This window comes from Carassius gibelio, chromosome B2 (assembly GCF_023724105.1).
Source record: "Carassius gibelio isolate Cgi1373 ecotype wild population from Czech Republic chromosome B2, carGib1.2-hapl.c, whole genome shotgun sequence".
In the NCBI taxonomy this organism is placed as follows: Eukaryota; Metazoa; Chordata; class Actinopteri; order Cypriniformes; family Cyprinidae; genus Carassius; species Carassius gibelio.
The window spans coordinates 24,782,817-24,808,620 of record NC_068397.1 but is presented as its reverse complement, the minus strand read 5'-3'; the positions used below and the strand labels follow the sequence as shown (position 1 = coordinate 24,808,620).

The following is a 25,804-nucleotide window of genomic DNA, read 5'->3' as shown; positions in this document are numbered from 1 at the left end:
GTCCATCTATTAACAGCTTGTGAAGCAAACAGCAGCATATTTGTAACAAACAAATTCATCAACTGTTGTTTCAGCTTTATTGGCCAATATTTGTCAGTATCACTAAAATGATACAGTTACTTGTAAATAACTAGTGATATTCTTTTCATTTGTTATGTGTGCTTGTAGAGGTCTGTTCTACAAACTATGTTCTATCTGGTGAAGATGCTTCAGAAATCTAATGGAAACAAGCAAAAACAGAATTTGAGGGATAAAAGAAAATGTAATTTAGTGGATAATGGGATCAGGATTAGTTCAGAGGGCCCGACCTCTAGTCTGTCTGCTGAACTTGACTGGTGACATTTATGGAGACGACAACCCAGAATGGGTCTGCTTCGTGTCAGGAGTTAAGTCAACATCTGGAAGCAAACAGAACCAGTTTCATTCCACTGACTTGTATAAAAAACAAATATTTGACTAAAATATTTCCAGAGGAAATGTACACCCCCCCCAACACCCCCAGGATGTGATTTGCAGTATTTTACTAATAGGCAGTCACACACACCTCATGCATATCGTCGCACATTGATCTTAAATGTATTACTTGTTTAAATGACTTGGTTAAATATGATTAAATATGCACAGCCTTTTCATGCAAATATGTAGTGCAAATATTCAATTTTCCCAAACCGCGGCGCCAGATAATGTTCTGATCAGAATGTATTTTTTTTTTCATTCTGCATTTCCAAAACTTTTCCTTAATCTTCTTAAAAGAGCAGTTCACCCAAAAATGTAAATCCTTATATTCTCCCATCCCCATATACTGTTGTTTTCAGTAGAACCCTGTTATTTATACACTATTATTTATTCATATTTTGAAAAAGCTTTTATTTTTACATTTAACATTTTTTATTTAAAAGTTTTAAGTCTTAGTCATTTTGTTATATGCTCTTTAATTTTTTTTAGGTTTTTTTATTAATTCTTTTTTTTTTTTTTTTACTTATTTTTCAGTTTTTAGTATTTTTCGTAAAACTTCAGTTAGTTGCCAAGCCAACATTGCTTATTGTCAAAAAAGCAACAACAACAACAAAAACACTGTAATGCAACATTGTATAATTTATATACTTGTCACATTTATTCACATATAACTAAATATTATGATATAGATAAAAATAAATATCTAAAAATGATTACATCAAACCTGCTCCATAGGCTTCATATTCATTCTGAAAGCTTTATGTACAAGTTATTGATTTCAGAAAATATAGCATACGAGTCGAGAACTATTTTTGGAATTTGATGTTGCTATAAACTATAGGTTTTCAAGTATTCCTTTGTAAAAAGTATTTTGTTGGAATGAATGTGTGTGTGTGTGTGTATGTGTGTATGTGTGTGTGTGTGTGTGTGTGTGTGTGTGTGAATGTGCCCATGTGTGTTGTGGAGCTGCAGTATCATGTGTGCGTGTCTTGGCAAGGTCTTTGCTGCTACTAGGGTGTCCTTGAGTTCAGTGATTTATCATGTTCTTATTCTGATCCTTTTGCTCCCTTGTTGGGTCACAGCTCTGCAGAGGCCCATGCTCTCTCTCTCTGTGTGTGTGTGTGTGTATGTTTGTCTTCAGGCCTGCATTGCCCACACCTTCCTGGCTGCTTCTGCGCTGAAATCAAGACAGTCAGGAATCCTCTCGGTGTAAGATAATGGAATATAACGGTCTAATCCTCTAATCCTAGGAATGGTTGAGGGCTAATCCAGGGATTTTGTGGGATTGGCGTCTTGGCAATAGGGATGGAATTTTGGGACGCAACACCTCTAAATGCCAGAGTCGGGCTTGAGTCGTAAAGCTTCGTAATGAGCATTGATTAAAAACACCGCAGACATCTCGGAACAAGCTTACACCTCGGATCTGGTTGACGATCCAAGTATACGACATGTTAGCCCTGCTTGTTAAATATTTTACATAATATAATGTAGTATTATTATTAAATACAATAAAAGTTATAGTAGTAGAATAATAGTAGAAAAAAAACCCAATTTTTGATTTACTTGATTTGAAGGCAAAAATGTTTAAAATCATCTTGCTAATTATTTTAGAAAGTGACTGCCATATGAAATCACATGACCATCTGTGTCTTGAAATTCAGTTGCGTCGTTAAACAAACTTCAGACAAATTTACATCAGAAGTATTTTTCAGAAAACGGCAACCACAAATGCGATAACAGACAGTTATCATCTGGACAGTTTCTCTCTATATTTCTTCATATTTCCTTTTCCATTTTATAATACTTGGTTTACGACATGTTGCTAGTCCTTGTTATCTTTCATATTTAAAATGTTCTCTTTAATATTGGCAGCAACTTGGATTTTTTTTCTTCTCAGATTAATGCTTCTTAAAGGGATAGTTCACCTTCACTTTGTCCCCATTGACTTGCATAGTGTTTTTTTCCAATACTATGGAAATCTGTTGGGACCAGCAACTGAAAGTGAACTTTCCTGGTAACATTGAGGTTCAAGTCCTGCTTGCAACATATCCTGATCATAATCGCGCGCTTTCTCCCCACTGTAGATATATATATTTATTTAGTCATAGTGGTAGAGTATTAGGATTCCAATAAATCATTCTTAGGTTTGGCGGCTGCTATGATTTCATCAGGAAGTTTACTGTAGTAAAATATGGAAACTGCATGCTGTATGTAGATATTGTGTATGTGCGTCTGTGTTTCTCCTTCCCCTCCCCCTCATTCCCTTTCGTTCTCTCTGGGGAAGATTGATTGGGTAATCTTGCTGTTTCCCCCATGATGCCGTTCGCTTGCTAGCTTGGGGGAAGGAGAGGCAGTGCGGGCAGTATGACGACACACAGGAATAATGATGAAAAAGGAACGCGCGCACACATGCACGGTTACACTGGAGGAGAAGCGAGGCTGTTTGTTAAGAGAATCCGTAGTTAAAAACATACGCATGTCCTCCAAGTTATTTTCTCTCTTATAAACTCTTTTATTTTTGTATGGATATTGGAGGCAAAACAGAAGAGAGCTTTCTTCGTTATAGGAGAATTTTGTCAGCAAACATGAAACGCAAACACAGGTTTTTTTATTGTTTGCTTGAACATGACGCGCTGCTGTGAGTAAAAAGTTAAAGCCACTGGCTGTTTATGATTGCTATCCAGTGAGGCGCACAGGGCTCCAGTGAGCATGCTCAGTAGTTAATATTTGATCCAGATTCACTGGAGGAGAACTGGAGTGGAGTATCAAGAAGGTAAGAGAGGGTGACGAGGAGTATTTGTAAGGGTACGTATTCTTATAAGTGAAGAGATTTTTCCTGTTCATAATCCAAATCCATGTCTTTTAACTATTCACAATCCAGTTCACCCCTTCAGTTTTTCTAAACCAGAACACGTTTATTATAGCGCTTTAATTAGCTGGTCCAATCAGCATTGACTGTGGGCGGAGCTAGGTGGTTTAAATGACCTTTTTTGGCACAGTTGCAGCAGGGACATAAGCACAAATTAACATGGCAGAGATGTTATGCTTGATGCTTTGTGTCAAGATTTTTTTTATTATTTTTGCCTGTGGTGAACAGGCCCAACAGGTCAGCAGTTATTGGACGAGACAGCACATCCGCAGATTTCTTCCCCGCACACACTTATGAGCAGCACTGCGTCAGCTTATTACTGCTGTGTGTGTCATGTCCAAACAATGATGAGAATGACCCTCACACAGTTTACAAGTTCTGCCTCACTGTGTTGATCGCATCCTTATGGTTGAGCCTTAAAGGTGAATTGTCTATTTTTTTTGATGATGAAATACATTTACATTTAGTCATTTAGCAGACAAAAAGCAATCAGCAATCAGACTAGCATAAGAGCAAACATATGTAAGTGCTGTGACAAGTCCTGATTAGCCTAATGAAGTAATCATATATAATTTTTTTATATATAATAAATAATAATACAAAAGTATATAAAATAGAAAAAAATAGAGTATGCTAGTGTTAGAAGGTCCATTTTTTTATACATAAAAAGAATGGGGTTGATCCTCAAATAAAAAAAAAAAAAAAAAAAAAAAAAAAAAATATATATATATATATATATATATATATATATATATATATATATATATATATATATATATATATATATATATATATATATATATATATATATATAAATAAAACAAATTAACTACATTACACTTTCCCAGTGCATTTTATTTTATTTAACTTTTTTGTCATTGATTTATTTTATTTTAGTTTTTTTTTTCTAGTTATGGAATTTATATTTTTTATTTCTTTTAATAATGCTTTCAGTTAATTTTGTCTAGAATGCATTCGATTTGAAAAAATCTGTGCAGTGCGAGTCATCAACCTTTTTGCTCTGCTTTCATGGAATAAATGTTTAAAGACTTTAAAAAATTTGTACATCTGCTTTACTTTAGTCAACTTTTCTTAGTACTTGGGATGTTGCTAGACAGCAAAATTGTCACAGCTGACAAAGGTTCAAACCTACAACCTTTCACTTACCAGCCCAGATCTGCCACGCCAGACTTCTTTTTCCGGTCTCTCTCTCCTGGTCTTCCTCAATCACTCTGAATCCCATTGCTCCTCTACGCTCCTTCCCGTTAGGCTCTCTCGTTCTTCACACGAATGTTCTCTCTCTCTGGTAGGGTTGGCAGGCGGTGCTGGCAGGATGCTCTTGGCGCGGCGTGTGTCTGGTGCTGTTGTAGTGTGTTGGCTGGTAGCAGCTTGTGAGGGTGGCGCCAGTACACCATACTCAAGTACCAGCTGGGCATCCAAACCCATCCCTGAACCAAAAGAGGCTTCCTTGGATTGCTTTTCTTTTCTTTGTGTGTTTGTGTTGGTACGAGCGCCTGTACATGTACACACTCAGACATGTTTGCATATGCTGCATGTTTATGTGTGTTTGGACACACGGCCTACGGCAGGCTGTTTTCTCAAGAGGGGCGCAATACTCTACATCTGTGTACAATGCAATCTATGCTTATTCAGACGGCACACATGTGTTTTACGTACCTCCTTTCATCTGAGAACCTCTGCTCCGCCTCGACTAATGGCAACAAACGAGAGTATCAACACAACAGATTACTCGCTTTCCAGTTACGCTGTTACATTATAGCTGTTGACACAAGTTGTGTTCGTTAGCTCTCAACGAGGCACTAATTAATGGGACACACAGTGAGAGGAAATGATCATGATTGAGAGTGAGAAGCTCAGCTGGTATGACTAGTTTCTGTTTTTTTTTATTTTTTATTCCAGCCACATGATTGCAATCAAACCACCAGGGTTCAAATGAATGGTCACCCGATACGTGTCGGTTGCTAATGATGTTAGCAGAATGACCAGTGGGCAGTATAATGCTGATATTTTAATAATTACATTTTTTGAAGATATTCATATTCATATTGCTTTAATAATAATAATAATAATAATACATTTTAAATAGTAAAATGTAATTTTCTTAAGTTAAGCAATATTGTTGTTAGATATTATTATTATTATTATACAAATATCTACCTTAAACACTTTTTATTATTTTGTTATTATAAAATTATTAACAATAACAATAACAACAGCAACAATATAATGTATAATGTTCTTATTTTAATTTAAGCAGTTTTTTGCCATATTGTTATTATGTAAATATCAATTACTTAAGCATTTTTTCTGAAATTATTAATTTTATTATAGTAATTACATAATTATAGTAATTAATAATTGTATAATTATAGTAGTTATATGATTAATAATAGTAATAATGATTCATTTTACGAATAGTAAAAAAATATATAAATTAATTGAAGCAATTTTGCGGAGCCTGCAGAGCTTCCTCCCCTCGGGACTTACATTTCTCGTTTATCGATAAAAAAAATCCAGACTCTAAAGGCACTATTACACCTTAAAATATTTCAAAACACTCCAAGCTCAATTTGCAGTAATGCTCCCGTGCCGCTTGTTGATATAGGGTTGGAATAGGGCTGAAGCATGGTGGTGGTTTGTCACAGCTGCGGTAGTTAGACCTCAGGCAGAGGCCTGCAGCAAGTCTCCCTACACACCTCATTTACATTCTATACCACACTGAAACCCCAGCACACCGCTCGCTCTTTCCCTGACCTGCTGTCCTTCTTGCAGTGTGAGAAAAGCGAAGAGAGTGAGAGAAATGGAAAAAGAAATAAGAGAGAAAGGGAAGGAAAGAAATAAGGAAAAACAAAGATCTCCGATTTTTAGCATCATTACTCTAGTCTTCGGTGTCACATGATCCTTCAGAAATTATTCTAATATGCTGATTTGGTGCTTAACAAATGCTTCTTATTTTAATTTCATTTAAATGTTATTATTATTGTTTTAATTTTTTTTATCCTACAATATTATTCATTTATATTTCACTAACTTATTTTATGTTCATAGTTGTTTACTTGGAGAATGTTTACACAGCTTGGTTTGTCACATTGCCGATCTGCTTACACTTTTATGCAGATTGTGCTTCCTCTGAGTCCAGTCCATTGGAGCTCTCTGCCAATTTTAAATCGATAAAGTGAATTTGCCGTAATGTAGAGCAGTACGCCACGGACAATTAGATGCATGTGATGCTGCGAGCTGCTCTGGTTCTGAACGCTGTGTGACGGTTGCACACACACTCACGGTGTTGACCCACTAATTAGTTAGATCACATGTCTAAATTCTTATGGATTTTGCATTAGCACAAATGAAGTGTTTGACTGTAATTTCATTCGTTTAGTTGTTAATAAAGACGCTGGAAAGTTGCAGTGATCAGACGAGTGACCTGACAGGATCAGTCACTCACTGAAGGCTCATGTCTCTGCCTGTTTGTGCACGCCAAAATATTTTACAGTCAGTCAGTGCTGCGTTCATGATTTGGATATTTACGTTGGATATTGAGTTGAGTTGAACCAGCTTTTCCTTTGTTTTTGTTTTTCTTCCCTTTTGCCCTCATCTTTTTTTATTTTCTTGCTTTTATTTTTATCTTTTTTTTACTTTTTCTCCATTTCTGTTTTAAAGTTGAGATGTGGTACTCATGTGTTTCTTTCCTATCTTTCTTTCTTTCTTTTTTTTTTCTTTCTTAATTTTCTCCTTTGATTAGTTTCAGTGTCGTGTTGCTCATTTATTTCTTTTAATTTCCTTTTTGTTTGTTTTTTCTTTTCTTATTTTCTTGTGTTTTCCTTTACTCAGTTTTTTCTATGCATTTTGCTTTCTATTTTCATTTAATTCTTTCTTCCTTAATTTTCTCCTTTATTAATTTCAGTTTGAAGTGTGGCGTGTTTCTTTGAATTCTTTTAAGAATTTTTTTTCTTCTTTTTTTGTGTTTTCCTTTACTCTCTTTTCCATTTTGCCTTCTGTTTTCCTTCTATTCTTTCTTTCTGTCAGGTTAAGTTTTGTGGTGGTCACATATTTCTTATTATTTATTTTTTTTTTTACCTTTTTTTCTTACCTTTTCTTTTCATCTCCTTTATACCCCCCACCCCACTTTTCCCATATTTTGTCTTTCTTTTAAAAATTCTTTTTTACGTTTACTGCTTTTTTTCCACTTTAGATTGAGCTATGATGCTCATGTGGCTGTTACAAGTTTGAGTGCAGCTTGCAACAGTTCGAGAATCTTTTCTTCTTTTCTCTCTCACTTTTCACTGTCTGTGAATGTTTAAAATCACCAAAGAAAAGAAAACATAGAAGGCTTTTAAATCTGTTCTGTATCTAGTTCCTCATGACTTCATCAGCATTGAAACTTGCTGTAATGACTTGAGTATTTTAATGTTTGTAAAAGCTGCAAGATTAGCATTTTATTCAACAAATAGATTTATTTCCTTTTTTTTAAATCCAAGTCATTCTCGTTACGGAGGAATGCATTTCTGCTCTGCTCACTGATGTCTGTGAGCTTCTCCCCCATGAATTAATGAGGGTCTTCTTGATGGAGACGGAGAGGAAGGAATCTGCTCTTTTAGATGCATTCTCAGCCATTCTTCAACCTCTGGAGTTGTTTTTAATGTGGTCTTTGGTAGAAACCGATCTAGTGCACACAGACAGACTCAAATTGGCCGTGTCCGCATGTACAGCATGCACACGTTTGGCATGGTGTCCATGGCAACATTAATGTGCAACATATTGCTGTTCTTAGTGCTCTAGACCATCCTTGGCTCTTTGTCGTCCTCTGTCATCTGAATACATTGTCATGTCACAACGTTTGAACATCTTCTTCCATATTTCATTCTCTATTTTTGTTACCATTGTAATTCAAGGGATGGTCATGGTGGACAACTGGCTGACTAATTAAAAAACACCAATTGTAGTCTTCTGGTTTACTATAAGAATCCCTTTTTGCACAACTCATGGGATTGTAATGCTGATTAGTGGAGTTAATTAAGAAGCGACCTAAAGAGGACTGAGTTGACTGACCAGTCTAACCATTGCTCTTCATTGTAGGGTTAATGACTCAAGGTTCACAGGATCACCGCAGGGCCAGTGTGAATGTCATGACTAACATGATGAACAGGCATTTAACCTGACACAAACATGCTTAAACACTGCTCCCAGTCAAAGCTAGTTTCATTCATAAAGTTACAAATTGACAAAGTTACAAAATATATACATATTTTCCCAATAATATATAAATATTTTGAGGTCTTGGTTTTAGTGTGTTTTGGTAAGCTAGGGTATTCTATATCCTATAAGCTAGGGTATTCTATAAACATATAGATATGTTTTCAATATCATATTATTGTAATTATATGCTATACTTGTTGAACTATGTTTGCAAACAGTAATTGTTTAACAATGTTGCTGTTGTAGTTTATTAAATCGAAAGTGTTCTCAGACACTGTTGGTATAAATGTTTGCGCACATTCATCATATTGTCATAAGTATTAGTTTTTGCAAACAGAGATTGTTTAATCAACTTTTTTTTTTTTGCCTGCCACTGTTGTAGAAGTTTTCCCAGACAGCTTCTCTATTTGTGGCTTACATTTTTCAGTCACCATATGGGACTTTTTCCATGATGGTCAACTTATTGACTTTTCCAAAAACCCACCAGTCGTTCAGTGAGGTCAGCTTATAAAGAACAATTACATTTTTCTCTTATTTTTTCTTTCTGACTTCATTTTCGAATTCTTAATTTCTTTCGTTCTTTCCTCTCATTGTTATGGTAGTTTCTTTTTGAATTGCTTCTTTTTTTTTCAATTTCTTACTAAATATAATTTTTCCAAACTTCAAAAAAAAAAAATGACATTCATCCGTTTTCATTCACTTAACAGCCACACACACGCAGACAGATCTCTTCGGGAATTGCGTTGTCTGTCTAGTTTAAAATAGACCACAAAATGTTTCTCAAGAACTCTGTGTTCTCTCAGTTTGACAAACTTTAACTAACTCTAATAGTTGTTTGGACTATACTGTGCCACGAAAGTAGACCCACATGAAATACAGACACGCTGGTGATACTAGTAACAAACGGTTTGATGCTTCATTCTTGTCCTCTCCAAATCAGAGAGCGCAGATTAATACAAATCCATCATGGACCAGTAGTGACACACACACACGTGTTACAGTCGTACGTTTGCATGTTTGGTCTTCCTCACCAGCGAGTGTGGTTTAGTGAGGGCTGATCATATACACACACTCTTCCTCCCACTAGCTGTGTGTTGTGACGTGTTCTTCTCTCTTTATCTGGCAGCAGTGTGAAGCAGTCACCCCCTGGCATCTTCCGTTCGGTCCTTCTGTCATCAACACCATCAAACTAACAGCGAGAGAGCGTGTGTGCAAACAGCGTTATCCCGCCTCGTTCCTGTTACGATAGGAGCCCACACACTCGCACTGTTTTTTTCACTGCTTCCCTTGCTCCCTACCCAGCTTTCTCGCTCTCTCTCGCTCTCTCTCTCTCTCACACACACACATACACACACACAATCTCTTGCACCTCCTTTTTTATCTTTTCCTCATTTATATTTATGTTGGAGTGTCTGGAACACGTGCGGTTTGTTTATAACGGAAATCTCACTCCCCCCTTTCCCCCACTGACTTATGCTGTGTGTTTTTCCCTATCTTCTCCATGCGCGCACATACACATACGGATCTGAGGACGAGGGGGTGAAAACCAAGCGGATTACAAAACCAGTTTAATCTGGCTAAGGCACAGAGGGAATTTTCCCTCCCTTTTGCTCCCCCCCACTCTCCATCGCTCTCTTTCTCCTCTGATGGTGACAGAGAAGGTGACTGAGGAGCAGAGGCTCTGATTGGTTAAATTATGGCACAGATGAGCCGGCCAGACGCAGGCAAAAGTCATCAGTTATCTCGCACAAGACCTCCCAGCTCCTGCATTATCAGCCCTTAATGTGCTCACTTCATATTCACGCAGGAGTTATTGCTTCAGACTCGCAGAAGGGAGATGGAGTGTCTTCGCCGAGCTGTTTTTACCTCAGCACTGAACACCTGAGGGGCTCAAATGACTGTTTGAGGTATCACGGTTTATGTAATGGAAGTCTAAATGATAGTCTGAAGTCAGCGGACAAAGACATCTGTTATTTTTCCTCAGGCCAGACCGCCTCCTCTTTGTGTGTTTCAGAGTTTAAAGTGACATCTCTCATGTCCTGTTATGACATATCGCCCCCTTAAGCCAGAGCAGGAAACCCCCTTTTGTTCTCGCAACTGACTTCTATTAGCTACTGGAAACAGTCGCATTGAACTTCTGGAGTGAGAGCCAACAAGTTTGCAGAGTTCAAGCCAATCAAGCTATGCCCTTTTTGACAGCGTTTGATATGTGATCTGGCTGGATTGGATTTTCTTACTAATGGTTGATGCTAATTGACCAGCCGAAGTAGCTGTGCAACTCTGTTGTATCTCTACACAGTCTTTTTATTGTTGCATAATAAAAGCTCAAGTTAATATTTAATATCCATCTACTTATTTATTTGATAAGTTAGCAGGATAATGTTAAGTCAGCAGATCATTATCTTAAAATAAACATCATAATGGTAATAATGATCATCCTGTTGAGTTTATTGCATTTAGAAATGTATCAAAGCAAACTATATATATTTATATATACACACTCACCTAAAGGATTATTAGGAACACCATACTAATACTGTGTTTGACCCCCTTTCGCCTTCGGAACTTCCTTAATTCTATGTGGCATTGATTCAACAAGGTGCTGAAAGCATTCTTTAGAAATGTTGGCCCATATTGATAGGATAGCATCTTGCAGTTGATGGAGATTTGTGGGATGCACATCCAGGGCACGAAGCTCCCGTTCCACCACATCCCAAATATGCTCTATTGGGTTGAGATCTGGTGACTGTGGGGGCCATTTTAGTACAGAGAACTCATTGTCATGTTCAAGAAACCAATTTGAATTGATTCAAGCTTTGAGACATGGTGCATTATCCTGCTGGAAGTAGCCATCAGAGGATAGGTACATGGTGGTCATAAAGGGATGGACATGGTCAGAAACAATACTCCGGTAGGCCCTGGCATTTAAACGATGCCACCACCAGCAGCCTGCACAGTGGTAACAAGGCATGATGGATCCATGTTCTCATTCTGTTTACGCCAAATTCTAACTCTACCATCTGAATGTCTCAACAGAAATCGAGATTCATCCGTATTTTCCGGACTATAAGTCGCACTTTTTTTCATAGTTTGGCTGGTCCTGCGACTTACAGTCAGGTGCGACTTTTTTATCAAAATTAATTTGACATAAACCAAGAGAAATTAACCAAGAGAAAACATTACCATCTCCAGCCACAAGAGGGCGCTCTATACTGTTCAGTGCTCCTGTAGCCTACACTGAGCAGCATAGATCGCTCTCTTGCGGCTGTAGACGGTAATGTTTTCTCTTGGTGCTTGGTTCTAAATAAATGCGACTTATAGTCCAGTGCGACTTATATGTTTTTTTCCTCGTCATGACGTATTTTTGGACTGATGCGACTTATACTTAGGAGCGACTTATATTCCGAAAAATACGGTATATATATATATATATATATATATATATATATATATATATATATATATATATATATATATATATATATATATATATATAATTTACTCAGTATTTACTCTAGTTTTCTAAAATATTAGAAGAAAAGGTGCATTATGCATTGACAAAGTCAGGAATAGCACTTGTTTTAATCTGTAAACCCAAATTAGCCAAATATTGGCCATACCTATAGAATTATTTTCTCAGCTGAGTTCTCTCTCTTGCACAGTTTCTTCTTTGCTTCTTACTTTCTGTTTTTCACACACTCGTTCTGTCTTTTCTCCCTCTTTTATCTCTTTCTTTCCCCCCACTGTCTTCTTGATCTGGGATGCCTGGGGGATGGAGTGCAGACAGGACCCGTCTCCATGGCAACAGCTTCGGCAAGCTGCTGACACCCATCCCCTGTTGGTAAAGGGTGGGTGGGGGGTGTTCGACAGGGGGGAGGGAGGAAGAGGCAAGCGACACTATTCTCTCTCTTGAGACTCGGCGGCCTGTGCATTCACTCACAGATTTAGCATAGAGCAGGAAGGGGGACGGGTGTGTGTGTGTGTGTGTGTGTGTGCGTGTGTGTGTGTGTGTGTAAGAGAGTGTGTTGGGGGTACGACTCTCTCCAGGGTCTTAAAGTCTCTGGTTCTAGGTCAGTCTGTTGCCTGGAGGTTTGCACTGTCATTGTTTGTATTATATTGTGTTATTGTGTTATTTTTATCTTTTTAAGAATATAACATGGTAACCATTATTTTTGACGTTATTTATTTTTGATGTTATTTTTAGAGTTATTATAAAGTCATTTTAGGAGAGATAGACTGTTATTATTCCTTATTGACAAATATATGACACCGTTCAAGGTTTTGGGTTGGTAAGTTTTTTTTTAATGTTTAAAGGAAGTCTCTTATGTTCACCAGGGATGCATTTATTTGATCAAAATTTGCAGTAAAAAACAGTAATTTTGTGAAAATATTATTACAGTTTAAACGCAATCCTTGAAATAAAATGAAATCATTTAAATATGCTGAATGGTGCTAAATATGTTATTGTTTTATGCAAAATATTCATAACGCATGTCAAAAAGTAGAAAACAACTTTATTTCATGAGATCTCAAAATCTTAAGTGTATAAATATTAAGCCATCAAGAACCACTGAATAGTCACCACTGAAATATAATATAATAAAAAACAGATCTCCAAAAAATTCATGAAGCTTCTTGTACTGAGATTCCATACACATTTATCATGGTTACCCGAGTGAAATTAATGTAATATTGGTGTTGTGGCTGTAACCATGGTTTTTATGGTAAAAATGAGTAAAGGCAAAGTTTCCTGGTATACTTTGATGCTTACTGGTTTTCCATGATGATTCTTAAGAACATGCTTTTATAATGACATTAGATGTTTCGCATAATTGAAAATACGCTGCTAAAGGATTTGTAGCTTTGTGCATCTAGCAACCGTACCCTGTAATGACAGTATGTCAGCGTAGACATGATTACAAATGACATGGAAGTTTCTTTAAATATTCACAGTGTGCGTGCATGAGATATACCTCAAATCAGATCCAGAAGTTGGATGGAAAAGGAGCGTCGACGGTAGGGGAGGGGTTAAACATCTAAAGGAAAACAGAGATCACTGTAAATGTATAGTTAATGCCTAACACACCCTACAACACACTCAAACACGCACACTCTTTTGCCTCTTGTTGCGTAACGCTGTCTCACATGCACCAACATAGCGGAGGAGAGCGAGAGAGAGAGAGGGATGAAATTCCATGACATTGAGGGATTGATAAAGCTGTATGTGCTGTGGTGTGTGGCATGTCCTGCAGGGATATTTTGAGGTGTGTTGTTATTTATTCATTGAGACGCTGGTGCTGGTTGCCCCAATGACATGCAAGTGCCTGTTTGCAAGCTGCCAGCTGCCGAGAGGAAGCCCTGACAACTTTATTCGACTCCACGCTCTTTATCTGCAGCATCTGATCAGGGCCAAAGCAGATTTAAACACCACACGGTTGTTCTCAAATTATTTTTGTTCAGAAATGATGGGATTTCTCACTCAAAAATATAAGTTCTGTCTTCATTTACTAAACCTCATGTCATTCTTACTTCTATAGAAAACAAAAGGATATACTGTATTTTTCGGACTATAAGTCGCACCTGAGTATAAGTCGCATCAGTCCAAAAATATGTCATGACGAGGAAAAAATGTTTGTATCTTTTAAAAAAAAAATTTATTTATGTGTGTATGTATATATACAGTGTTTCACAAAAAAATAACATAAGGGTTAGGGATGGGAGAAAAAAATCTATTCTCCGATGCATCACGATTTTCTCTTCAATGATTCTGTATTGATTCTTAACATTTGAGAATCGATTCTGAGCTTTGTTTATCTTTCCCGAATATCCCGAATATTAGATATGAAATCTAATCTAATTTTTTTTTACAAACAAAAATTAGGTGAGCACACTTACATTCTCATTTTAAATGATTTAAACATCGACACCATGACGTGTGTGCGCTAAAGACGCGGATGTTTTAAATGCATAGAATTTGCGCTGTGAGACACGTGCGCATTGCTTGACAATCTGTGCTTCCACCCGCCGTGTTTTATTTTAGATATGCTCTCATTTATGCCATTAGGAATGCAGTACTATTAAATGCACGAGACTCGCGCACTGACAGTCTTTCACGTGTGCTTTGTGTTTGTTGTCCTGAAGCTCAATTGAGGCTGTGGTTAAATGCACTTTAATTTTTTTTATACTTTTATATGAAATTGACAGTTATGTTTTCAGAGCAGGACAAAACATCTGATATCGAAATAGATCTGTGCGTGAATGCAGCCTGTTAAAGCTGCCACTTTCTATGATCTCATTAGTAATAATCAAACGGCAATAATGCTGAGGAAAAAAAGAAAAATCCTCAACTATTGTCTGTACACTTTCGGACACTTGAACACTTATTTTAAATAAGTTATTGTAAAAAAATAGCCTGCTGTGCTTGCATAATAATAATTATAATAATAATAAAGTTAATTTTGCACAAAATAAATTTGATATAAAATGCATATGAAAATGTAGCCCTGTGCAGTAATATTGAAAACTGAGAATGTGAAGCAAAGTGATATTGAGTTAATAATGATAATCGTAATTGAACTGAATTGTGAAACCAGTAAAGATTCAGACCCTTTATTTTTAAGATGGCAGTACTGACATACAGAGATTCCAACTAGAAAAAAAGCATATAACTGCAGTTTTGTTTAAGATGTAAAGTTGTAAAGATTTATTTGCAGAGCAGAAGAATTAATTGGGTCAAAAATGTAGATCAAGAATAGTTTTGGAATTGGATCGTGACTACCAGAATCGGATCGGATCATGAAGTGCCTGGAGATTCCCACCCCTAATAGATGTACAGGTGGTATGACAACATTGTGTTGCATCATTAATCGTTATCGAATCGAATCGTGAGATACCCATAGATTCCCAACCCTAATGAGGGTGAGTAAATGATGACAGAAGTTTGATTTTTGGATGAACTGTCTCTTTAAATGAATCTTGTTGATTAATTCTTTTATTTAGCAATATAATTCCATTATGTCAAGTAATGAGGTCATTTAATTTATTTACAGGCAGGTCATACTACATGAAGTTAAAAGGCAGGGAAGTGCTATATAACAGGCAGGCAGTTTCATAGACCACCAGTAGCTTCTGTAAATCTTGAGATGTTTGTGTCTGGTGTCCTGTCACCCCATCCTCTGAGCTCTTGCCCTCTTTATGGGTTGAGATCAGGCTTTACACTGGATTAAGAGATGTTGTGGCCAGTTGTTTATCTGACCTGTGTGTGTGCGCCCTGGTGAGGACATTAGTGGAAAGCTTTCTCAGAGCACGCAGGAGGTTCTGCACCAAAGCTGGGCACTCGAAACGTGTGCCCATCCAAATTATTTTGGGCATGGAGAGCTCATCGAAGTTCAAGCAAGGCTGAAGTGAGGAAGTGTATAGGAAATCTCTAGTTGACCACCTGTGTCAGCCAACTGTGCCAATAGTGAGTGAATGTGTGAAGAATATCTCATTGCAAAAAAAGTGATTTATTTTTGTTTGTTTATTGTCTTTGCAATATTGTGAACCTATTAAAGACGCCTTCCTCTTCTACAACTTGTTTTGCCTACCTGCTTAGTTTCTTGAAATGCCATATTGTTTTGTATAATTTTAGTTAACTGTGTGTTATGTATGTTATTGGTCATAACTTTGCCACTAACAAAATTGTTTCATTAAGAAGCAAAGTAGTGAGAAGACAGAATTTTAAATCTGCTCCCATATATAATCTCATCCCAAAGGCCCACAGTGTTCATCCATACTCTTTGTGTCACTTTAAAAGTGTGAGAAGGACTTGTTACACGTTTGAGCCCAGGTCAGTGTGCCAGCCAAAGTCTTATGGGTGACAAAATTGATTAAATTGGCTCATCCTAACATGTTTCAGTTTTATGAGCTTCACGTTTCTTACTTTTCTCTACCTCTTAGTGACACAGTCAAACCTTGGTTCAGTATGGCATAGAGTATCACTATACCAACATTTTTATAGTAAATTGACATACTTCATAAATGAAACAATACTGCGATAATGATGCAATTGTTGAACATGCTCATTTATTTCATTATGAAAGTTAAATGTTGAACACAAAAGAAGATATGTATTTTGTCCCTACAGTGAAAGTCAATGGGGTCAAAAAGAAAATGTGACATGTCCCACTATAGTAACAAATGTATTTTAAGTTTAAATTAAAAACAGGTATTTTTTTATTATTTCATTTCATATTATTATCAGATTTAAAATGCATCTTTGGTGTACAAAGAAAAAAAAATAGTCTAACCTTAAACCTTGCAATGAAACCTTTGAAGTGTATATTTATTATTAAATTATTAAAAAATATATTAATATAATAACTTTTATTACAATTATTTAAAAAATTTGAAACTGTATTATATTTGAGTCTTAACTCCATTCATATCGATGTGTCAGTTGGTGGTGTTCACATTACAACCACAGTTCATCAAATTCATCATCTGTTGCCTGTGGATTAAGGGAGCAAGTTCCAGTGTTACTGTACATAATATCCTTTCTTTCAGTCCTGCCTTGTTTCTTTTAGCCGGCGCATTGCCTGTAACTCTCCCCGAAGCTACGAGTTTAAAAGTGCACTGCCTCATTTTGCATTGCGAATTTTCTGTGGGCCAAAAGGTGCGCTCCAAGGTGTCGTTGACCCCCTCTTACCCGGGTCACAGAGGAATCGGACACTGTGAACGCACACCAGAAACTCCTCGGTGCTCTCCCTGTACTGTTCTCCATCCCTCTCCTGTTTCTCTTCTGCATAACTGCTTCTCTCCCCAGCCCTCCCTTCCTCTCAGTGCCTAATTAATGGCATTAATTATCTCCAATTAGCAGTGTGGTCTTGGCAGCCGTTTCTGTCCCCTCATTTCTTTTGTTTCACAGAGGTCTGTGACACAGTATTCTCCCTGTGGGGCTGTCACCGGCCTAATGAAAGGCTACAAGGCCTGGCTTTCACCTCTCTCTCTCTTTCTCTCGTTCTGTTAGAGTACTTCAGCACGTTAGCCTCATTAGCAGTAATTCACACAGCGTCGGAGTTAAGTTTGCCGAGGCAGATCTGCTGTGTGTTTTCCCACACAGGTGTTTATCTCTGTCACTCTGTGTCTTATCTGTGGGGTGGGTCAGCGCTCACCGGTATGTGTGGCTCATGTGACCGGACATGCTGAAATATTTAAAGAGTTTTTGTTTATATTCTGATGGTTATGATTTACTGCAAAATGAAATCAGCATCTCCATGAAGCTTGTCATCAGATGGAAGCATAAAGTGCTCCAAAATCTCCTGGTAGATGGCTGCGTTGATTTTAGAGTTGATAAAACACAATGGACCAACACCAGCATATGTCACAGCACCCAAATCATCTTTGACTTCAGTAACTTCACACTGGACTTTGGATTTTGTGCCCCTCCAGTCATCCTCCAGACTCCAGACCTTGGTTTCCAAATGAAATACCCAATTTATTTTAATCTGTAAATAGGACTGGGGACCACCACTGAGCAACAGTCCAGTTCTTTTTATTCTTACCCCAGGTGAAATGTTTCTGATGTTTTTTTTTTTCTGGTTCAGGAGTGTCTTGGTTCTAGGAATGTGACAGCTGTAGCCCTTTTCCTAAAGTTGTCTGAGTGTGGTGACTCTTGATGCACTGAGTCCACTCCTTGTGAAGCTCTCACAAGTTCTTGAATCAGCTTTTCCTGACAATCTTCCCAAGGATGTGATCATCCCTGTTGCTTGTACGTCTTTTCCTACCACACTTTTTCCTTACAGTTAACTTTCTATGAATATATTTTGATACAGCACTCTGTGAACAGCCACCCCTTTTAGCAATGACCTTCTGTGGCTTACCCTCCTTGTGGAGGGTGTTGATGGTCAGTAATCAAACTAAACAAGCTCAAAATGGAATATTCACATTTTTGAGATACTGAATTTTTAGTTTTCCTAAGCTATAAGTTGGTAACCATCAGAATTAAAACAAAAAAACTCAAATATTTAAGTTTTTGTGCAATTAATCTAGAATATAAGAAAGTTTTTTTCTTTTCCATTATATTTTTTGAGATGCACCTGTAATAACACAGAAACATTTATAAATACTGTAACACATGTATTGCTTATTGTTATTTAATCTTAGTTTAGTCCCCCCCCCCCCACCCAGTGTTGCCAAGTCTGCAGTTTTCCCATGGAATTGTTATTCGATTTCATTGTGATTATGATTACTCTTTCCCTAAGAATGAGACTGGGTTAGTTTTGGCAATGATTGCAATTGGGGTGGTTTTACCACCCTCCTCATTCTACCACAAATTTGTCTGTAGTGCACTATTGTTCTTATTGCTGTAGTGCTATAAAGTGTGACTTCTATCCATAAACAAACATTTTAAACGAACTAAAGATGGAACATTACACAGATACATTTTTAGCACAGACTACCTGTACAAAATGGTTTTAGGCCCACATAGTTCACATACATAGGAAGGATTTAAGTTCTGGTTGATCTGTGCTTGAATAAGCTTTAGTTAGTGGACTATCTTCACCTCACGACTGACTTTCACTTAACTTTCCTTCACACCTTCTTACACACGCACATCTCCCATTCAGTTAACGACACATCTGTCTGCAGCTTGATTATGCATGCAGGTCTCTCCAGCTAATCTTTATAGACTCAACTACAGCTACAAAGGAGAGTACGAGAGAGATGGGAACAGAATGAAAGGCAAGAGAGATGCACGGGACTGAGAAAAGCAGGGATATGAATGACATCAGGAGTGATTTGGAGAGGAGGAGATGTGGAAAGGTTAAGGACACTGGACCGAGTTGAAGGGTCCAATCCTTGCCTCCCGCTTTGCACTCTGCCCGCTGAATCATTTTTAATAACCTGCACAGCCGCTTAGAGGTCTGTCCTCAAAGAAGAGTGTATTTACAGGAGCGAGTCATTCAGGGATGCCACAGGTCCTGCTACTCGGCCCAATAACATTTAGATATGTGAAGTTTTAATTGACTGAACTTCATCTTGAAATGTAAATGAATGAGAGAGGCAGCCTTGGTGGTGTTTTTATCAAGCTTAGTTTCTTAAGAGCTGTTTGTTTGTTTGTGAGTGGGAGTGTGGTGTGTAGGAACTGGTTTGCAAAGAAACCGGAGGACACAAAAAAAAAAGCCATAATGTGTCATGATATTAAAAAAACAGACCGTTCCTTGATGTTTTTGGACATGATGCCATAGCAACATTTTTGGATGCTACTATGATGTCAACACCATGATAATCTTTGGAAGCAAATAATTTGTTATTATAATTTAATATAATTTTTATTAAAGTTTTTCCCTCTTTTAAATTTAGTATTTACAGGAAACTTCAAAATATTGCTGTATTTTACCTCAAAATACTGGATTGAACTTCTTGGGCCCTATAATACACCCGGCGAAATGTGACGCAAGGTGTAGCGCAAGTGCATTTCCTAGTTTCAGTCTGGCTCTGTTCGCATTTTCCCGTCCAGCGCCATGTCGTCTAATTAATAAATGCATTTGTGCCCATTTGTGTGTCCACGAGAATGCTGGTCCAAAAAAGAGGTGTGTTCAGGCACATTGCTGGCGTAATGCTATTTTAAGAAGCTGAAAATAGACAGCGCCATAGACCAACTCAAACCTGGACTAAAGTCTGCCGTATATATATAAATGCCTACATGTCATAATCAGAATTAGGCTATCTATTTGCTCGCACACAAGCAGCTCCGTTTTATCTCGGAGACGCGTTCTGTCTTTGCGCTTTCCATATTCCGCCATGTAAATAGCAAATCCATCATGGCACGAGCGCAACTGACTCTTAAAGAGCATGGAAGATGAGACTCTGACTGGTTTATTGCATGTTACGCCCAAAAAACACCCATTACTCATTAAGAGAATAGGGACAACCCGTTTAGACCATGCCGCGGACATGCCAACTGTTTTTCAGTCATTAAAATAGCAAAAGTGGATTTGGACATGCCCTGAGTGCAACTGCGCCGTACGCTTTACACTTTGTGTTTAGATCGTTAAAATAGGGCCCCTTAAGTCAAAAAAACAAAAACATTTTATATATATATATATATATATATATATATATATATATATATATATATATATATATATATATATATATATATATATATATATATATAATATACAGTACACACATGTAAACAACTTTTTTTATTTTGGATACGATTAATCGTTGACGGCACTATATATATATTTGTATTTATATCAATATATATATATATATCTTTATTTAATCTATTTAATATATATTTTGTAGTTATTTTACTATACCATGCTATTTCCATATGATACTCTTACCATGGTAATTTTTTTTTTTTTTTATCGGAGACCTGTGTCTCTTTTGTCAAGTACTGGTTGGCGAATATTAGTTTTGCAACTGGTGTTGAGATGTAAACCCCAAGCGTTTCTGCAAACATGCTGGAGTGTTTGTTTACTTGTGCAGTGGGTATTGAGTACCGTGCTGAAGCGTAATACCCGAGAGAGCTTGTTGTGTGTGTATGTTTATGTTTACATGAGTACTGTTATTTAGTGGCTGGTGTAGAGGTGTGTATACTGAAATGAGCTGCTGTTTAATGGCTTGATGAGATGATGGCAGTAATCAGTGAGAAACGAGACGAGCGCTGAAAAGCTTAGTCCCTCCCTTCTCACATGCATGCACACACACACACACACACACACACACACACACACACATGCACATGCTCTCCCTACTGGCAGATGATTGACGGCCTGAGGGTTTTAATGGCACTGTAGAGGGAGTGCTGAGGTCGGAGTTGTCATGGCAACAAGGCGAAGGAGGCCTCTTTCTCCCCCTCTTCCTCACTCTCTCTTTATGCACCTGAACAGAGCCGCATCTTACTCGCAGGACTGGGTTTACTCACACACACACACACACACATACACACACAAACACGTGCACACATACTGCAGTTCTGGTGTCGCTCCCCTCTGTCCGCAGTATACACAGCTCTTTGTGTGTTTAAGCATGTGTGTGTTTGAAGCCATATCTAGCCACCGCAGTCTCTCTCTTTCTCTCCTCGTAAAAAAAGAGCTGGAGCCTGAGCACTAATACTCTCTGGTCGCCCCGGGTTACGGTTCACCACACGCCCCCTGTGCTCCTGTGTTAGCTGGGATTGGTTGGGCTGCCGAGGGGGGACCAAGTGTGTGTGTGTGTGTGTGTGTGTGTGTGTGGCACAGAGGGTGATGCTGTATAACAGCTCTATAAGAGCCACAGATCTCATGGTGAAACAGGGAACCAGACCCTGTTCACAGACGCTCACCTCCCCTGAGTACTGAATCAGTACCAGCCGCCAATATCACAATGTGTGTCTTCAAGTGCAAACTCTACCTTAGTCTTCCTTCGTGTCTGCCGTTTAAGTGTGTTTTTGTGTATAACAGCCAGACAAAATAAGCTGAGAAGATTATATCTTCATGTTTTTCAACCTTTTGTCAATGTTTTTTTTTTTGAGTTCTTTATGATTGCTATATATTTTCAGAAATGTGTACTTTATAGGTAAAATACAGCTAAAAAAAGTCAACTCTCCTTACTCACAATAATTTTTTTTTTATTTAAAATGTGTAATTTTATTTAATTGTATGTATGCTTGTGTATAATAATATATATATATATTATGTTTTATTTATTTTTTTTAATAACATTTTATTATACGGAAAGTGTAATAAAATGTTGACATTTGAGTGATGATGCAAACAAATCATAGTTTAGAATTAAAAAGAACAGTTTGAACAGATTTACAGATACAATTTTAAATTGTCAAATCTAATTTTGCTTTTTGCAATTGAATTTAAAAGTCAGAATTTGATGAAAGTAGCAACTGGTGTTTTTTTTTTCTTTTTTCTTTTTTTGTGATGTACATCCAGTTATATAGAGTTATTAGTGGGCCTTGGTTTAGTTCATTGGTTATTCTTGGATGGAGGGAGACCTGAATGTGAGCTTGTAGTCGTTTGTAAGAAAGGAATGGAGTTTAAGTGAACTAAATAATAGGAGATGTCTGACATAATTTACCAAAGAAAAGTCTGTCATTTCACCAGAAGCTGGAGTGAATTTTCATTTCATTCAACTTAACGTTAATTGAAACGTTATTGAAAGATGCAAACAAATCATAGTGAATCATAGTGTTTAATTAATTTAAAATGCCAGGTTGAAGTAATTCACAGAAATGAATTTAACTTGCCAAATATAATAAGCTAGCATTTTTTTTTCAATTTCAATTGAATTACTGTCTTAGCACTGTCATGTTTTTGAGAAACAAGGCAAAGAGTAATTGTGAAACTAGTCTAACAGCACATTAAAATCATTACAATGGAAGTAAAATCGTTTTCAATATTTAATGTATTGCAGGGACTTCTGTTAACATCTGAGTCGTGATGCAATTTAATCACTGAATCATAGTTTTGAATCAATTCAGTTTGATCCATTAAAATGGCCAGTTTAATTAGAATTATTTGAACTGCTTCATAGAAATGAATCAAACTTATCAACTTTCAAAGCTGTTTTGCCACTTAAAGTTATTATCTGACAACATCATATTTGCGTGATGCACAACAAATGAGGGATTGTAAAAGTGTGGTAGGAAACGTAATTGCCAGATAAAAAGCATGTTAAAATGTTGCTTCCTTTAATATCAGCATCAAAATCTTTGAGTATTCCATATATAAGCCTTCCCCAGTGTTTGTGTTTCAGGAGTGAATGGGAGGAGTAGTTCTCTATAGGCTCCGCCCACTGACCCCAAGGGTCATGCGTGTGTGAGAGAGACTTTGTGAGTTTGTGTATGTATGTTTGTGTTTGAGGTCAGAGGTAGCTGTTTGTACAGTGGCTGTAGAGAGGTTTGAGTTTCAGCAGGGGGAGGGAGTGTGTGAGCCGACTGCCAGCTCTTGCTCTTTAATCTTCCCTCTCTTTCTCTTAGTTTTTCTTTATCTTCCCCCCATTCCCTCCTTGTTAGGTCTCTTTTTCTCTCATTTTCACTCACACATACACCGACGCGCACAATGCACCTCGTCTCCTTCCATCTTCTCTCTCTCTGGTAGAACAGGGCAGACTGGCAAGCGCACACAAGCCCCCAGCAGCAGCAGACTGTTAAAGAGGTTTGAAAGAGGGAACGGGGCCAACGGAGGAAAGGGGCCCCAGTCTCTAAGTGTTCCACTAGCTCAGGAGATTCCACTTGAGGCTCCTCTCGCTCTGTTTGCTTGTTGTATGCCCCTTTTACCAGGGCAAGTATGTACACAGATACACAAGAGCCGAGCTGTAGTGCAGGCGTTTTTCTGATGCAAATAAACGTCTCGTGTTAACACTCTTTGAGCTGAATGTGCGGGTTTACCGAGAGTGATTTCACTTGTGTAAATGCACACTGATACTTGGTATTCTGCTCTGTTTTAGAGCCGTGTAGCGAAGTTGTACAGCTTAAAAGCTTTGTTTGCTGTGATTACACAAACTGCAATAGCAAATTCTGCTGTTCTCTTTCTTTATAGTTTGAGTTGTATTGTGTCTGCTCGACTGTTGTTAAAGCATGTATCTCTTGAGACCGTTGATTTATTTCTTCTCCTGCCATATTCGGTTGTTTTATTAGTGTCATGGGTCAATAACATTGTCCTAAAAGCATTTACTTGATTGACAAATCCAGTAAATATTATTACAATTTGAAACAACGTTTCTGTTTTCTGTTCTGTAAGCTTTTAATAAATATATTTTAAAATCGCATGTATTGCTATGATGGGAAAACAGAATTTTAAGCTTTGTGCAAATTTTCTTTGATAGGATTTTTTGATGAATTGACAATTTAAATAGCTGAATATATTTGAAATATAACTTTTCTATATTCCATAAAACATGTATATATTCCATATAAAATCTATAAAGTAATCTATATGTATTAGTGCGTTCATATTTTTCGTAACTATATACATTAATGTATATATAGATATACATATTCATTATCAGTGTTTGGAATAACCCCGTTTAAAAGAACGGCGTTATGTAACGACGTTATTTTTTCAGTAACGGGGTAATCTAATCAATTACTTTTCCTGTCGTTATAACGCCGTTAACATTACTGGGCGTTAAATGCGGTGCGTTCCTATGCATTAATTGAATAAACTGTACAATCCGAACGCACCCCCGGCTCAAAGGAGGTGGGTTAATAACGAGATAAGCGATTATGATTGGCTAAGGCAGAGTCATGTGTTTCATGGTAGCCAATCAGAGCCAGTGTTTTTACGCACATGCCAGCACACGCACCAGCGGCGCCTCACACACGCAACGGCTAAACAGATTCGCAGCAGCAGCAGAGATGGCGAGTTAGGAGCAATCTGATGAAAAGTTGGCATTTTCAAGGTGGAGATATAAGCACTACTTCAAATTCATTGTGGTCAAAGGCAAGAACGTGCATGTAATGTGTATATTATGTCCATGAGCGAAGACTTTGTCGACATCCGTTGTAAGCAACTCTAATTTAATGAAGCATCTCACAACGACACATGCATCTACAAAGCTAGTGGCCAAAAAACACTTATCTTACAAAGATAATACTTGAAGTGCAGGATAAAACTCTTGCTGTCTGTTGACGTGCAATAAATATTGAAAGTTATGTACGAACACCTGTCTTTTCTACTCATTTCAACTGACTTGTGAAACTTGCAAAAAAAAAATACAAATTCTTTGACATATAGCAACTTTTTTTTTTAAACAGTAACGCAAATAGTTACTTTCCCTGGTAACGAGTTACTTCTATTATGGAGTAATTCAGTTACTAACTCAGTTACTTTTTGGAACAAGTAGTGAGTAACTATAACCAATTACTTTTTTTAAAGTAACGTTCCCAACAGTGTTCATAATAAATATACACCGTTAACACACATTATCTAAACAAAACCCTTTTTTTGGATGTGATTAATCAAGATTAATTGTTTGACAGCAATACTGTATATTAGTATTGAGAATAATTCATTTTTAATGAATTAAACTACAAGTATTATTATATCAAATCAAAATCGCTTTAATTTCATTTACAAATTAAAACAAAATTCTCGTTCCATGTTTTTGTTTAAAAAATTTGGAACAGAAAATAAAAAATAAAATAATATAAATGGCAGTTTTTAATGTTGTATGGAATATAAAAATATGTAAAAAAATTGAGATTTTTTTTTATAAAAAATTAACTAATATGATTTTTATCATTACAAATTTGGCTTTTAAAATTTTTCA

The 25,804-nt window shown here is 37.1% G+C and overlaps 1 protein-coding gene across 2 annotated transcripts in view; it reads left to right on the top strand.

Annotated features, from left to right (window-relative positions):
• The window catches only part of zgc:110158 (uncharacterized protein LOC553590 homolog), a 60,258-nt gene that overhangs the window by 16,109 nt on the left and 18,345 nt on the right, over positions 1–25,804 (top strand). The window lies entirely within an intron of this gene.